The sequence below is a fragment of the Macrobrachium rosenbergii genome, chromosome 15, assembly GCF_040412425.1.
Source record: "Macrobrachium rosenbergii isolate ZJJX-2024 chromosome 15, ASM4041242v1, whole genome shotgun sequence".
NCBI classification, from domain to species: Eukaryota; Metazoa; Arthropoda; class Malacostraca; order Decapoda; family Palaemonidae; genus Macrobrachium; species Macrobrachium rosenbergii.
The window spans coordinates 12,735,297-12,753,707 of NC_089755.1; the positions used below are offsets into that span (position 1 = coordinate 12,735,297).

Sequence of the window (18,411 nt, forward strand, 5' to 3'; positions counted from 1 at the left end):
CTTTAACTCAGTTTTTTCTGAATGAGAACTCCCAATGAGATTAAGGTCCTTGTATTTCACTCGTTTTGAGTTTTTTTTGTGTGTGTTTTTCCACACCCAAAAACCCCCACTTCCCTACTGTGGTCCAAGGAATTGTGAGGATACAATGGTGGGTCCACTATCTCTTTAAAAGGACTCATTTGCGAACGAAGATTATCAGAAACGTTCAAAATAAAGCAAAAATATAGGGAAATTATATTTTCAAGTCCAAAATGCAATAATGGTTTAAAGCGAAACATTACCAAAAAATATTTTATATGATGCAATTCGGCCAGATTGTTCTATTAGGAATACTCTCTCTCTCTCTCTCTCTCTCTCTCTCTCTCTCTCTCTCTCTCTCTCTCTCTCTCTCTCTCTCCTAATCATAATTGGTATGTGAGAAAAATTGCACTTTCAAAATTACATCATTCTTGCTCATTTTCCCTAACACAGAAAAATACATAATGTCGAAAATATATTTCCAGTTGTTACTTTCGCTTATTCTTTTCTGTATTTCGTAAACATCGGTCGGCCACAGAGAGAGAGAGAGAGAGAGAGAGAGAGAGAGAGAGAGAGAGAGAGAGAGAGAGAGAGAGAGAGAGAACATTTTCGAGATGGAGAGAGAAATAAGAAGGTATATATATATATATATGTTATATAAATATATATATATATATTATATATATAATATATATATATATAGAATATAAACATATATATATATATATATATATATATATATATATATATATATATATATATATATATATATATATATATATATATATATATATATATATATATATATATATATATATATATATATATATATATATATATATATATATATATATATATATATATATATATATATATATATAATATATATAATTATCAATAATTTCAATATTATTGCTGAAAAAGACACCATTTTTTATTATTATATGAATAAAAGAAGGTCATGGCATTCACCTTACCTTCTAATGCTGTAGAGTTCTCATTCCCTTCTTCACGTCTCCGGTGCCCTTAGGAACGCCATCATCTGAGTACCTGAGATGCCCCTCTTTTTTCATCTGGTACCTGAGATGCACAGCCTGCCCTCAGCTGCTTAATGGCTAATGTAAACTTAGGTACGGTTGTGGTACACAGAATTGGCGAAGTCCCATTGAATTTTTATGGTTAATATCCAAAAGTGTATTAAATGAATGAGCTGGTTTATCTTGATGTTTCTGTCTAACAAGACACCTTCACCAAAGCCATAGTACCAAAGGCTAGCCCATACCATCACCTAATCAGGTTGCTTGGAGGTATAAATTAACAGTCTACCTGGGGGGCATAGGTATCCAATCCCTTCTCACTGTACACATGACCGTGACCCGTTCCCAGTACTGTGAAGGACGCCTCGTCTCCCCAAAGGACTCTCCTTCAGTCCTACGCTTCCTTCTTTGATCGTAGGACATTGAAGGCTTTCTCCTAAGGACTCTCTTTCAGTCCTATGCTTTCTTCTGTGATCGTAGGACATTGCAGGTTTTCTGCAAAGGACTCTCCTTCAGTCCTATGCTTCCTTCGTTGATCGTAGGGCATTGAAGGCTTTCGACAGGCACGAAAACTCTTGAAACCCAAGCAATCAAGCACGTTCCCTCAGAGCTTGGGTTCTGTCTCTTCATTTCTGGTTCAAGAGGCCTTGGGTTTGCATATTTACAGTCACTTGTCTTGCAGTAAGCTTTCGGGTTTTAGATGTTGTCAATATATGTCTTCTTGGGCCCTGGTACAAGGGATAAATAAAGCTTGCCCCATTCCTTACCTTGGCAATGAAGCCGTACACTGGTCGCCCATAAACACATGATTATTGCAGTTTCTCTTACTTTCTGCTCAATCTGGGCAAGATTGATGACTTAGGCCACACCAACACAACTCGTACTTCTTCTGCGTAAGGTTCTATCGAGAGAGAGACTCCCGAAATGTGTGCAATTGAAGGGAATAACGTGAAAGGCGATTCGCTTCACCAACACTACACTCAGATCCACTCCAGACACGAGCTCACGAGGTACTGAAAGGCGGGGAGATGGTGCCCTGAAGAGAAAGACTCGTTCTGAGGGGTGGCAAAAATTTGGCAAGATAAAAAGACACGTGTATAATGTGCCTTTAAGTTAATTAAAATATTACATAACTATAATATAAAAGTGGTTGAATAATCACCCAACAGCAGCATAAGTGTATAAAACGTTATAAAGCATTTTTACTAGTTTTATAACCAAATTCCGTAATATTTTAAACACGATCAATTTGACAAATATTTCCTTTGTCGTTTAATAAGTCCTTTTGAGCTGATTCCAGAAGGTGATATTATGCCATTTCAGTATTGCTGCAATATCCGATCATATCCATTGACATTATTTTTACAAAACGCTTTGGACCGTTCTCTTGTTTCAGCTCTGCCACTCCCTCAGCTGTCATCTGTCTTTTTTCGATATTTAATTATTAATTTTAAGTATTACAGTAATATAAATATGACGGATGTATGCATACACTTCCATACACAGTGTGATAATGGATTATGTAAGCACATGAGTTTTGAGCAGTATACACCTTCATATAAACAGCACAAAGCATTTAGCACTAAATAGGTTGCATGATCTGAAACTTTTCAACATATCAGTCATCAAGGTACTCATGTATACATACGTATTCATACTTATACAGTAATAAGGTCCAGAATTTGTTGAATGAAACCCATGTATGAATATTAAATTATAAGGAATTTTTGCAATATAAACGTCACTAAAATTTATACTTTCAATCTCAGTTCTATTAATTAATAGTTTTCAAACTCACGACTTCATAGGAAGACTGACTGATTCATTTGTACGAGTAACTGGCGCCTCAATGCCTATGGTCGTCCACGATAAAACAAACTCCCGTGAAAACCAGTTACAGGGTGTCATCTTAAAAGAAATTAATTTATGAATATCATACATAAATACACTATTATATAATCATATAATCGTTGATATAATCCAATTGATTACTAATTATTTTACCCATAACCACAAAACAAGACAACTGACTGAAACAATTTTGCATTGCATCTCTCCAGGTGTGACAGAGAGTCCGTAATCAGCAAGCGTCGTTCGGGAGCCAACAGATTTGAGGTTCCTAGGACGCAGTTAGCCTACCCAGGTGGAACAAGTTCGTCTTGCTCGAGAAGGTCAGGTGAGGATTGATGTCGGTGCCGTTGATATTCGACTGTGTCGCTTGAGTGCGTTGCTGGTGGGGGTATTATTATTATTATTATTATTATTATTATTATTATTATTATTATTATTATTATTATTATTATTATTATTATTATTATAGTATATTATTATTATTATATATATACTGCATTATATTATTATATATTATATATTATTATTATTATTATTATTATATATTATTGATAATAGAGATATATATATTATTATATATATATATATATTATATATATATATATATATATATATATATAGTATATATATATTTATATATATATATATATATATATATATATATATATATATATATATATATATATATATATATATATATATATAGCTATATATATATGATATATATATATATGGATATCTTATATATATATATATCATATAGAGAGATAAGACTTTGAGAGAGAGAGAGAGAGAGAGAGAGAGAGAGAGAGAGAGAGAGAGAGAGAGAAACCAAAATCCCTTAAGAGCCTGCTGAGAAGTTCTGACGAGTCATAACATCTACCGAAGGAATTTAAGCCTTCGAAATGTCTCCTCACTCCCTCCCAAGTCTCCTCCCAAGGGGAAGAACATTTCTCAGACAGGAAGGAGGAGGAGGATTCCCTCCCTCAGGGTATGAGTGTCTTTGACGTAGGATGGATCCTTTAATAAAATAAGGACATTAATTGTTATCCTTCTAATTTTAGTTTTCTTGGAAAGTAAATTCAAAATAGGTTGTCTGGTTGACCTGGATTAGGCTTAGTCGATGTTACGTTGTAATTCCAGCTTTTACGAATGATTCTCTCTCTCTCTCTCTCTCTCTCTCTCTCTCTCTCTCTCTCTCTCTCTCTCTCTCTCTCTCTCTCTCGTGGCCGACCGATATTTACGAATGACAGGAAAGAATGAGCGAAGTTAACGCTGGAAAATGTATTTTCGATATTATGTAATTTTTCAGAATTAAATAAATAATAACTGGCATATGAGTGACACTTTTATTTGGGAAGGAAGTAATTTTGGAAGTGCAATTTTTCTCATCTGCCAGTTATGATTAGGAGTAGGAATGAGAGAGAGAGAGAGAGAGGGATAGAGAGAAGATTCAGAGAATAGAGAGAGTCAGAGGTAGGAATGAGAGAGAGAGAGAGAGAGAGAGAGAGAGAGAGAGAGAGAGAGAGAGATGAGAAGAATGAGAGAAGAGAGAGAGAGAGAGAGAGGTTGGAATGAGAGAAAGAGAGAGAGAGAGAGTGAGAAGTAGAATGAGAGAAAGAGAGAGAGAGAGAGAGAATCAGAATGAGAGAAGAGAGAGAAAGAGAGAGAGAGAGAGAGGAGAAGTAGGAATGAGACAACAGAGAGAGAGAGAGGAATGAGAATAAGAGAGAGAGAGAGGTTCTTATCTGTGAGAGAGAGAAGAGAGAGAGAGAGACAATGAGAGAGAGAGAGAGAGAGAGAGATGAGAGGAGAGAGAGAGAGTCTTGGAGAGAGAGAGAGAGAGAGAGGTAGTGAGACAGTGAGAGAAGAGAGAGTTAGGAATGAGAGAGAACATGAGAATGAGAGAGAGAGAGAGAGATGAGTGATAGGAATGAGAGAGAGAGAGAGAGAGAGAGAGAATGAGAGAACAGAGAGAGTGAGGTAGGAATGAGAGAAAGAGAGAGTGAGGTTTTTGAGGTTGAGAGAGAGAGAGAGAGAGGTAGGAATGAGAGAAAGTTTGTTAGTATGACAACAGAGAGTAGAGAGAGAGAGAGAGGAAGAGAGAGAGAGAGAGAGAGAGAGAGAGAGAGAGAGAGAGAGGTCTGACAACATGAGCTATTTTTTCTTAGTTCGTTCATTCATTGCAACATAGAGATTTTTAAACCAAGAGTAATTTTCTAGTAATTGTAATGAGACTTCTTGGTGTGACAACATCGGCCTTGATAGTCTGACAACATGACGCTTTGTGGTCTGACAACATGAAACTTCTTGGTGTGACAACATCGGCCTTGATAGTCTGACAACATGACGCTTTGTGGTCTGACAACATGAAACTTCTTGGTGTGACAACATGGGCCTTGATAGTCTGACAACATGACGCTTTGTGGTCTGACAACATGGAACTTCTTGGTGATACAAGATGGGCTTGATAGTGTGACAACATGGCCCTTGATAGTGTGACAACATGACACTTTGTGGTCCGACAACATGAAACTTCTTGGTGTGACAACATGGGCCTTGATAGCATGACAACATGACACTCCAAGGTCTGACAACATGAAACTTCTTAGTGTGTGACAACATCGACCTTGATAGTGTGACAACATGACATTTCATGGTTTGATAACACCAAAACACCAAACTTCTTGGTGTGACAACATCGGCCTGCGACAATATCCACATAATTATGAGATCCTTCTCTTTTGAACAATTTCCTCTTTATTGCTTTGGCTGCATTCAGGTAAGACTCAACTTATGGACTGGAACTGGAAGCCTTCAACTCTCTCTCTCTCTCTCTCTTTGACTCTCTCTCTCTCTCTCTCTCAACATGAAACTCTCTCTCTCTCCTCTCTCTCGTGGGAACTGAGTCAGGAATGTTGTTGGTGAGGTAATGGAGTGTTCACCTTGAGCTTTCTGCTGAGATGTTGAGGCAATTTCGTGTCAAGTCAGTCGAGTGGATTCCGTTTCAAACCATTTCATCAGCCATTTTTCTCATAAAACAGACTATTTATATAAACATACATATATATATATATATATACATGATATATTTATATATATATATATATGATCCACTTTTGATATATATATATATATATATATATATATATATATATATACATGATATATTTATGGTCTGTAACATATGAGAGACATGAGAGAGAGAGAGAGAGAGAGAGAGAGAGAGATTTGTATGACGTGAGAATGAAAGAGTTAATCTGATATTAAGAGAGACAAATAGAGGAAACTTCAGGCTCACTTCTGTTTTGTATTTAATGGAGGTTGTAAATTTACCTGGGATTGCTGACACAAGCTTTTATCTGAGCATTCAGAATTATTGAAACAGTTTTGTGTAAATGTATATCTTTTTTATTTTATTTGTCTTTTATTTACTTTTGCTTGTTTCATGTTCTATAGCCCCATTGGTATGTTTACCAATATTTTCTTTATATTTTGTTTTTAAAGTTTGTTCCATTCTGAAGTTTGCACATGACAATATTTGAAATAATAATTATGGACTGATGACAGACATCTACAAAGTAAACAAATAACACCACTTAAAACATTCTAGATGAAAAACTTGCAGATGAAGAGCGAACACAGAGTCAGGTTCTCTGGAGGGAGGGAGATGAAACGGAATTAGGAGGCTGCAAAGGAGAGCAGATGTTTCTCAGGAATGCTACCTCAATCTTTTTCTCTAATTAGAGAGGAAGCGGAGTTCTTTCACGTCACTTGCACCGGGAAATCGAATTTTTACAGTTGAAACGAAGAAGAATTTGAAAACTTTGGAGATTCTTCGAAGTGGGAGACCAGGCATCAATTTGTAAACGATCAATTTCTCAACACACTCACAGATTTCATACTGGATTCAGTTTTACCTTTAATAGAAAGGTTCGAATTTATCAGACACCTTAGACATTTTTGCTGCTGATTTTTCTAAAACTTAAATGGATAGAATTTTTTTCCCATTGAATTATTTGGTATACGTTTATCAAATAAGTTAAATTACTCGAATTTTAAATTTTTAGCTTCTACATTTTTGCGGGCTAATGTTCCCCTGACTGAATCTGAAATTTTCCTCCGAATGTCATTCATTTTCCTCACACATCAACCTCTGATCTCACCTGGCTGCATTTTTGGGAGTTTCTCTCCTGTCGTTCCCACCACGCCCTGTTTGGGGATCGAACGCTGATCTGTTTAGTTGTGAGCTGAACACTTCATACCACTTATATATACTATTGATACCAGAGAGAGAGAGAGAGAGAGAGAGAGAGAGATTGCTTGACAACCGCGAAGGGAAGCTAAACAACGCCATTAAAATATAGATCTCTGTTAGAGGTAGGAATTACTCGATCCATAGCTCAAATATTTACTAAGAGAGAGAGAGAGAGAGAGAGAGAGAGAGAGAGAGAGAGAGAGAGAGAGAGAGAGAGAGAGATAACTGTGATAACAGAGATAGGAAGCTAAAGGACACTGTTTAAATAACATCCTATGAATCTTTGATATAGGTAGGAATTACAATGCTTATAGCTCAAATATTTACCGCAATGATGTATGAAAAGGCAAATTTTATCATGTAATTCCTCGTTAAAAGCAAATCACTGAAGCATTAATTACCTCCCCCAAGTCATTCCTCGATCGCCTCATAATAAAGAGACAAAAGCAGCGCTCAACTGAATCAGAACCTGTCCCCAGGACAAAGCAAAGCCAGTCAGACAGAGCGAGAGACACAGCTGTGGGTGAGAGACCTATTCCTCCTCCTCCTCCTCCTCCTCCTCCTCCTCCTCCTCCTCCTCCTCAGCTGTTATATCTCACATTCCTCTGCTGTTTATCACTCATTCCTCCTGCTGTGCCTCCCTCAGACCCACCAAGGACTCTAATACAGGAATAGCGACTGCCTTCCTTCCTTATGGGTGCTGGTGGCGTTTCCTGCAAATCCTGAATGTTGACAATCCCGTGTGGGGGAGGGGGGTTAGTGCCGTCAGTGCACCTCATGCAGTGCGCTGTAGGCATTACTTAAGGTTCTTTGCAGCGTCATTTTGGCCCCTAGCTGCAACCCCTTTCATTCCTTTTACTGTAGCTCCGTTCATATTCTCTTTCGTCTCTTTCTTTCTACCGTCTCCTAACAATTGATTCATAGTGCAACTGCAAAAGGGTTTCCTCCTGTTACGCCTTTCAAACCTTTAAACTCTCAATTTCCCTTTCAGCGCTAAATGACCTCACAAGTCCCACTGCTTGGCCTATGGCCTAAATTCTTCATTCTATTCTATATTCTCTTCTAAATGTAACAAGAAATAAGACTGAAATACTCGGAGGGAGACAGAATGTTTACACTGGGCAAATGTTACTGCATGCTGACTAAGGTGAATTTGTTATTCAAGAAGTGATAGGTGGGAAATAAACACAGGTCAGAACCCAACCCCAAATTCTAATTGGTCATCACTCGTCTTTCTGTCTTTTGTATAAATAGATCCATTTATGTCATTTTGTTCAGTCCTCCAATTACTCTGTGCTAATACATCATCAGTCCTTCGCTTTTCATGGCCATTAACTCATTCTTATGTATAATTACCATATTCTGTAAATGTCACGCTTTTCCAGTTATCAAACTTCTATACAAATATAATTCCACAAGATTACTACCAATCACTTTTTCTCGAAGAATTCTGATACTGTCAGTTAAGCCTTTTTAAGTTTTAGTTACTTTTTCATTAACATCACCTAGCATGATCACCCTTTTCTCGGCTTCCAGCCTCAGTCAGACGTAGAGTCAGACTTAACCAGAAACATTGTTTCACACTTTTTTTATTTATTTATTTATTTATTTATTTATTTATTTATTTATTTATTTATTCATATATTTATTTTGGAATTCATTCTATATAAAGCAACTCTTTACAAAACAAGACTTGATTTCAAGGAACGAAGGAAGATATTCACAGAAGTCAACACGACCATAAAATCACCGCCATAAAATCTGGCGCCGCAGTTTCCATATCTGAGGGAATTCTTTCCTTTTGCTTTCCGCTGCAAACTTCGTTAGGAATTCCCTCGTCAGGAACTCGCTTCTTGCTTTGATGTCCCCAAAAATCAATACTTAATTTTTTTTTTTTTTACTAAATAAAGGTTAGCTTGACTGAAGGTTATCTCGTCTTCAAGGATGAGTTAGAAAGATTTTTCTGTTGTTCTGTGTTGCAGGATTCTAAGATCTTTCGTATTTCGAGACTGGATATCTATTTATCTGTCTGTCTGTCTCTCTCCCTCTGTTGATAAAAATGATTGTCAGAGGTAAAACTTATAATTCTCACTGTATCTGAGAGAGAGAGAGAGAGAGAGAGAGAGAGAGAGAGAGAGAGAGAGAGAGAGAGAGAGAGAGAGAGAGAGAGAGAGAGGCGGAAAAAACCCAGTCCCAAAATACGAAAGATCTTCTAATCTTGCAACACAGTACGAAGGAAAAATCTTTATAACTTATCCTTGAAGACGAAGTAACCTTTAGTCAGGCTAATCTTTATTCATAAAAAAACAAGTATTGATTTCTGGGAACATGAAAGCAAGAAGCGAGTTCCTGACGAGGAAGGGATTCCTAACAAAGTCTGCAGCGGAAAGGAAAGGAAAGAATTCCCTCAGATATGGAAATTGCGACGCCAGATAAGATGGCGTTGATTTCTTGGTCGTGTGGACTTCAGTGGAATAATAATGATCATCTCCTTCGTTCGTCCATCGAGAGAAGGTGACTGAAATCGAGTCTTGTTTTCTGTGGAGTCTCTTTCATTTGTGTTCCAGAGATCGTCGGAGTTTTAACATTTTACTTTCAACTATTGCAATTCTCAGGGAGTATAACGCATTTTTAATAACCTATTGTTCACCTAAATACAGTGGAGTTCTGTATATTAGTGTGTTAGCATCATAGTGTAATGTGAATCTCTCTCTCTCTCTCTCTCTCTCTCTCTCTCTCATATCTAATATATATATATATATATATATATATATATATATATATATATATATATATATATATATATATATATATATATATATATATATATATATATATATATATATATATATATATATATATATATATTATAATATATTGTATATATATATATATATATATATGTATGTGCCCCTCAAAATATATATATATATATGGATATATATATATATATATATATATATATACATATATATTTATATATATATATATTCCAGTATATATGACAGGAGCGTTTCTTGGAGATATATATATGACAAAATAATGGGGGCATAATGAAGGAGGGTATCCTGATATTGGTAGATGTATAGGATTTTGTAGACAAGGGTCTTGTTGTGACCAACAGTTCCTCAGTTAATGACATTATTTCTAATATAAAATTCCCGAACTCATAACATATCTGTATAACATATCTTCCCAAAAGATGTCATGACAATTACACTCTTGTAAACTCCGATCTCTTCCACTAAAGGAATAGGAAGAAGAGAGTGGGGAGAACAGGCATTTAAAACAGAATTCATCAAAAAATTTACTCTGAAAACTGTTCCTAGAGTGCCTGAGTCATAAAGATGCAAATCCATCAGGGGGGCCTCAGAATCTCTGTCTCCTAGATTAGAGACTTAGAGTTCCTGTAAATATTTTGGTAATTATACCTGAAGAGGACTTAGATATTAGCCTTCAAAGAGTTGTACTCTGGATCAAGAGTTTAAATGGTTATAATCCAGTAATTATCCAACACATTATCAGGTTATAATAAACAAATTAAATAAACTAAGAGTCCCACTCATAACAGACAAATAGATTTCAACAACAAAATAAAGCTTTGTGTTCTGAATAGTTGGTGTTATAAATTTTGGAACCCACATTATCAATACTCTAAATAACAAAATCCTTGATATTCAACAGTCTGGCGTTAATATTCAAGTAGATATTTCCTTCAAAATATCACAGATAAGTTAGAAAATTTTTTTTATTAGAAATCAGGGCATGCAATTATTGACAAGAACATAAAATAAAGATGACATCTCCATCATCAAAAACCCAACAAATTATCTTGTCATCATTGAATTATTAGGAACCCCAAGATGACAAAATAAATCCATTATATCTCTCTCTGAACCACTCTCTCATCTGGAATGGCTCTTCATGTCTTTTGTATATATTTCTCTCTCTCTCTCTGAATCAATAAACAAGTAATATATATCATTTTCAACGTTTAAATAGTGTTTTATGGGCTGCTTATTTTCACTATCTCAAGTATTACTCAAATTATTACATATATATGAAATAACCCGTTATACAATTAGCACTTATATTCTACTATTATTAGATATTACACTCTAAAAATTTTGAAAACAGAAATTGTTTATAGAGTGACTGAAAACTTTATTTCATCAATTTTTTCACTGCATTGTTTGCTCAAAGATTCGTATTTGATTGAGGTTTATTAAAAATATGTTATAGGTTATTGGATATGAATTTATGCGGACAATGAATTTTTGCCAGTGTTCTAAGAGTTGGTGTTGTGGAATTTTGCATGAAAGAAGTCTCATCAGTTTATTTATCAACAGTCTTGAGTGTAATGTTGATGTTTCCTTCAAAATAAATTTTTGTTAATGCTTTCGGATTAAGTCAAGAGCCTAAATGAATTTAAAATACATTTTACATTATCTTCCCAACTTAAATATATCAAAAATGTATTAAATATTCTCTTTCTCTCTCTTGACTCTCTCTTCTCTCTCTCTCTCTCTCTCTCTCTCTCTCTCTCTTCTCCTTCTGTACTGAGGGAAGAATGCTAATTAGCCATTTCCCCTTTAACCCGTTTTAAGTTGATTTTCATCTTTAACATTTCATCATTTAATTATTAGGACTCTGAAATAAGGCCGTTGATAATATCTTTATTTACCCCCGTTAAACAATATTATTGAAGATGAAAGAGAATTTTCAGTTATGTAGGTTGGTCTTTTTTTATTGACTTGTCAAAATTAACATAAATTTGTATGTTAATTATTTAAAGACAATTCGTCAATATGTTGTGCGTTAAAGATTATTAATAATTAATTAATATATATTGTTTTATCTGTCACTCTATCTTTCTTTCTATATGTATATATATATATATGTATATATATATATATATATATATATATATATATATATATATATATATATATATATATATATATATATAATGTGTGTTCATGATATGTATATCACAGATAATAAAAAACACATATTTAATATCAAATTCAAACACACTAGGAATAGCATTTACCCAAAGGGAATCGTAATTCATTAACGCTTATCAACTACGATTTCCTTTCAGTATAAGTATTCCCAAGGCAAAATGATTTTGATATTTAATTATATTTTTACTCTTTTCTCAAATTTAAAAAAAATTTCCTTTCTCATCATTATTATTTATAGAAAAAACACAGATCTCCAGCGAGTTTTTCCATAAAAACCAAGATATATCAATCGAAACATTTATGACTTTTAGGTAACTGGAATGGCGTCATGTCTTTTCTGTTTTCCAGTCTTCCAGTTCAACTGGATATCAGGTCTTCAGCTATTTAAGTCTCGATAAGTGTGAGAGCCAGTATGGCTTCAAAATGATTTAGGGAGAGGAAGGAGCTGAATTGGAATGCTTCGAGTTGCTCATATTTGCAGACTCTCTCTCTCTCTCTCTCTCTCTCTCTCTCTCTCTTTATCTCTTCTCTCTCTCTCTCTCTCTTTTATCTTTATTTATATATTTTTATATTAATATATATATATATATATATATGTATATATATATATATATATATATATATATATATATATTATATATATATATATATATATATATATATATATATATATATATATATTATATATATATATACAAATTTATATTATACATGACTATTTATCACATCATTTTATTTATTTATTTTTATACAATTTTATAATTCAATTCAATATTTATAATTATTTTGATATATATTTATTTATATATTATTATATAAAGTTTGCCAACCCCACAAGAATATTGAATACTTATTTCAGGATTTATATTATATTACTTCTATCGGATATATTATATATATATACATATTGTATATATACACTATTTTTAAACATTTATTTTTAACATTTAGAAGGAAGTTAAAAAAATTTAAGAGGTATCAAAAGTCTCGGCCTCCGAATTCATGTATTTATCATAGAAGAGAGAGAGAAGTTTTATTAGAAGACTGAGATTGTTTAAATTGGTTATTGGAAAACCTTGAAATGCTGGAAAGTGAGCCTTTTGTTTTTCCAGTGTTCTGAAGCAGTTGGTGTTGTTTCTTTTTTGCAGCACAAATAACTCATCCTTGAATCAACAGTCTGAGTTTTAGAGTAGATGTTTCCTTCAAAATAAATTTCTGTTAATGCTTTGCTCATTAACAAGAGCCCTAAATGACATTCCAGCAAATACATCAGACATTATCTTCCCAACTTTAGGAACACCAATAACATTATCTCTTATCTCTCTCTCTCTCTCTCTCTCTCTCTCTCTCTCTCTCTCTTCTCTCTCTCTCTCCTTTCCTTCTGTAATTACGGAAGAGGAGGGGAAGAATGCTAATTAATTTTATTTATTTACCCGTTTTAAGGGAATTTACCATTTCACTGAATTGGCTTCTGAAATTGTTTATAGAGGCGACATTTCATCAGCATAAAATTTAAAAATTTGATTAGGACTCTGAAATAAGGCCGTTGATATTTATCTTACCTATTTATAAATATATTCTTCTGAGGTATTGATTATTTTTTGATATGATTTTTATTATTAGAATTAAACCTCAGTTATGTAAGGTGTGGTCGGGTTTTTTTGTTGACTGTGTTTTTAATTAACATTTATTTGTATGTTAATTATAAAGAGACAATTTATCACAATATGTTTTGCGAATTAGAGAAATTAATTTGTTAAAGATTGTTTTATCTGTCACCTATCTTTCTTTCTATCTGTATATTTATATATATATATATATATATATATATATATATATATATATATATATATATATATATATATATATATATATATATATATATATATATATATATATATATATTCTAATGTATTATTGTGCATGGTCTGTATGTATATCACAGATAAGAAAAACACATATTTAATATCAAATTCACAACACATTAGGAATAGCATTTACCCAAAGGGAATTCTTCATTAATGCTTATCAACTACGATTTCCTTTTAGTAGAAATTTATTCCCAAGGCTAAATGATTTTGATATTGAATTATATTTTACTTTTTCTCAAATTAAAAAAATTTTTTCTCATCATATATTATTTATAGAAAAAAGTTTGATCTCCAGCGAGTTTTTCCATAAAAACCAAGATATATACATCAGCGAAACATTTTATTTATGTTCTTTTAGGTAACTGGAATGGCGTCATGTCTTTTCTGTTTTTCAGTCTTCCAGTTCAACTGGATATCAGGTCTTCAGCTACAAGTCTCGATAAGTGTGAGAGCCAGTATGGCTTCCAAAGTCGATTTAGAAGATTTTTTTGTTCAACGTGGAATGCTTCGAGTTGCTCATAAATTGCATTTTTACTCTCTCTCTTTACTCTCTCTCTCTGCTCTCTGAGATGAAATAATTTGTCTATTTAAGTTCTGTCTTTCTCTCTCTCTCTCTCTCTCTCTGTCTCTCTCTCTCTCTCTCTCTCTCTCTCATGATTTTAATAACTGCAGTGCATGCAACCAGTGTTATACATAATATAATTCTTATATGAGCTTTGAGTTCAATCATTATTCTTCCTAATTTTGCTCATTTGCGAGTTGTTTGCTCAAAGTCAGGAGGCCAAAGGTCGTTTGCCAATTAAGGTAAAAAACTTCAACTCCCAAAAAAGCACAAAAAGCCTCATATTCTTAGGATTAGAAGGAATAACATTTTAACATTTAAGAACGTTATGCTGTGCCTTCCTTGTAATTCTTCTGAAGAGTGGATCTTATTTTGAATGCAATACAAGATGTACAGTTCATGTTTATTGGAAACTCTTAACTTTAGAAATATTTCATTGAAAATTGTCTACATTCAGTATTCATAATTTAATTTTTGAATAACATTATTTTTAAGTCTTTTTAGTACTTAAAAAAATTTGAAAAATTTTAAAATACTTTATTGTAACAGTCAGTTCTATCCACTCAATATGAAACGGACTTTTTTAAAAATTCAATGTTCCATTATTTATGAATTTTGAATTTCGTTTTCCAGCTCAAAATTTTATTGGCCTTTCAAATAGAAAATATAATTTTTGAATTTGAAGATAAATTTGAGAGAGAGAATTAAAAGAGTTTTCAAAAACTATGTTTATACTCCAACCAGCTAGAACTAATTGAAAACCTAAAAATTGTAAACATTTGATGTAATTTTTAGGTTTAAGAGGAAAAGGTATTTTGTCTTAGTTCATTTTTTTATTCATTTAAAATAGGATTAATATTCTGGTGAACAGATAAATTTTGATTCCATTTTTATGCTTTTACTGTTATATAATCAAATTTTTGTCATTTTTTGTTTTTTAAACTTGACTTTCAAATGACTGCTTACTTTACCTGTTGGAGAATATTGATTATTTTATTTTATTGAAAACATATATTTGTATCATGTATATATATATATATATATATATATATATATGTATATATATATATATATATATATATATATATATATATATATATATATATATATATATATATATATATATATATATATATATATATATATATATACATATTTATATATATATATATATATATATATATATATATATATATATATATATATATATATATATATATATATATATATATATATATATATATATATATATATATGTATGTGTGTATGCATATAACTGAAAAATGAAGGGCTTATATGAATCAAACAAAAGCGACAATAAAAAAACCTCTGTCTAATAGGTTATATCTTCAACCCTGCAGAACAATAATGATTTCCTAACATTGCAGTATAGAGGAGAACAATTTCAAGAAGGCGTCTTGTAATGACAGGCGATTAACGGATATGGTGGCCGTTAGGTCCCGTCTAAGGGGGGGTAGGGGGAGGGAGTTAGGAGACGGTATCCTTCTTTAAAATAGGATTCAAGATGTGGTTGATTTCATCCGGTTTCTTCTCTCCACTGTTATCACAGATTCCTTTGTTTGTCTTTTTAATTAGATAAATGAGCTTCTGTTATGTGATCTTGGAAAAGACATGTTACTACTCTATAAACAATTTGCAGTGCATCACATTTTATGCTTTGGTTTAGATTTACTTATGACTTTGCTTCTTGGGCTGACAATATTTTTATTCACTTTCCATGAATTGGGTCAAATACACCTTTTATATTAAAGGCGACGTCCCTTGGTGATGAGATAATGTTTGGAACCACAGACATATATTTGTCTGCATATCTATATAATATGTGTGGGTGGTGTGTATATAATATATATATATATATATATATATATATATATATATATATTTATATATATATATATATATATATATATATATATATATATATATATATATATATATATATATATATATATATATATATATATATATATATATATATATATATATATATATATATATATATATATATATATATATATATATATATATACAGAGAGAGAGAGAGAAATAGGAAGGACTCCGCACATACCAATACCCCACCAGACTACCGACATCCTTTTATTAGAGGCCCTAATTTATTGCAGAGGCTGAAAAGGACCAACGAACACTTGTCCTTATTGCATCCTAGCCAGAAGAAACGTTGTTATTTGATCCTTTGTAAATGGCTTTTCATTTGTATGCTTTGCGAGCACAAAACAGTCTTTTGTTAAAGAGAATGAGTTCAATCAACAACACTTGACTTCATGTAACAAATCAAGATAGGATAACTGACTGGTGCCTTTCCTGAGATCACTGGATAATATAAGTTCAAGATCATTTGATGAAAGTCAGTTTAATGAAGATCTGTTAAGGAAGTCATTTCTTCTTCACCTGTCATATTAACACATAACTAAGGTGATGATAGAAATTCTTCTTCTTCTTCTTCTTCTTTATTATTATTATTATTATTATTATTATTATTATTATTATTATTATTATTATTATTATTATTATTGATTGAGGAAACCCACAAGATTCTTGTGTATAACTTGTTTACTGGTAAATATTTACATATTACTTTTTTTAATCTCGAGTACTTTCAGGTCCTAACTGTGACCCTTTTTCAAGAGATGAGGTAGTCAGGCACTTCTTCGTTGTTTTAGATTTAGCTGGCCTTGTTCAAGGCCCAGCAATCTTCTGGAACTTCTTCTCCCTGTGCTGTCATTTATATGATGGCTGTCCTGGTTTCCATTCTCTTGAGAGTTGTTAATCTCCTCCTGTCGGTCTGATATCTTGATCTGATGGTCAGTGGTATTAATCCATGTGGTATGTGAGTAGTCACCATCGGTCTGTTGGGCAGGAGACCTAACCTCCAGGTCAGAAGGGTCGATCTTAGCTTCTTTTAATATTAAAGCTCGGCTTATGGGATCTTCTGAGGTAAATCCTTTGTTTCCTTCTATCACTTTAATCTCTCTGATGAGTGCCCCTCCCACTACCCTCCTATGACTGATGTTATTGCTTTTGTATATAAGCCTACTGTTTTTAAAATCCATCCTTTGGTCCTTTTCCCAACAATGCCTAGCTATAGCACTCCCCTGTGAGTTGAGCTGTACTGCCCTTCTGTGTTCTTGGATTCTAGTCCTTATTCCCCTACCTGTTTCACCCACATATTTGTCTCCACAATTGTTGCAATTAATTATGTATACTCCCCTATATCATCTGCATTACTATCTTCTCCTTCCAATTTATTTTTACATACTTTGTTTTTTACGGTGTTGTCAAAGGTATACACAAATTTATATTTAATTTCTTTCATTTTTGATGTAATTTGTTTCATTTTAGGCATATAAGGAAGGGAAACTATTTTCTTGTTTTCTGTATTCCATGTACTCTGCATTTTCCCTGTAAGAAATCCTCCTATACACAGGAATCTTGTGGGTTTCTCTTTCCATCTTCAGAAGAAAACTGAAAGAAGTTTTTGTTTGGTTTATTATTATTATTATTATTATTATTATTATTATTATTATTATTATTATTATTATTATTATTATTAGTAGTAGTAGTAGTAGTAGTAGTAGTAGTAGTAGTAGTAGTAGTAGTAGTAGTAGTGGTGGTGGTGGTGTAAGTGGTAGTTGTATCAGTATGAAACGTGGGAAAATAAAAAAACAAATAAATATATACAGAACAAAATCAACAAACAGGCAACCATGACACAAAGCAAAGAAAAACTGAAGAAAGATCGATTTAGCTTAGGTAGGTCACTCGGAGTCTCTCTCCCTCCATCCATCCCAGTTGCCTCAGAGCTGTG

At 32.8% G+C, this 18,411-nt stretch overlaps 1 long non-coding RNA gene across 1 annotated transcript in view; it reads left to right on the top strand.

Annotated features, from left to right (window-relative positions):
- Nucleotides 1-3,127: 3,127 nt before the first annotated feature.
- LOC136846374 (uncharacterized) overlaps nt 3,128-18,411 on the top strand; it is a 63,334-nt gene continuing 48,050 nt past the window's right edge. The window contains exon 1 of the long non-coding RNA XR_010855361.1: nt 3,128-3,231. This is a non-coding gene — a long non-coding RNA (uncharacterized lncRNA). The remainder of the gene's footprint in view (nt 3,232-18,411) is intronic.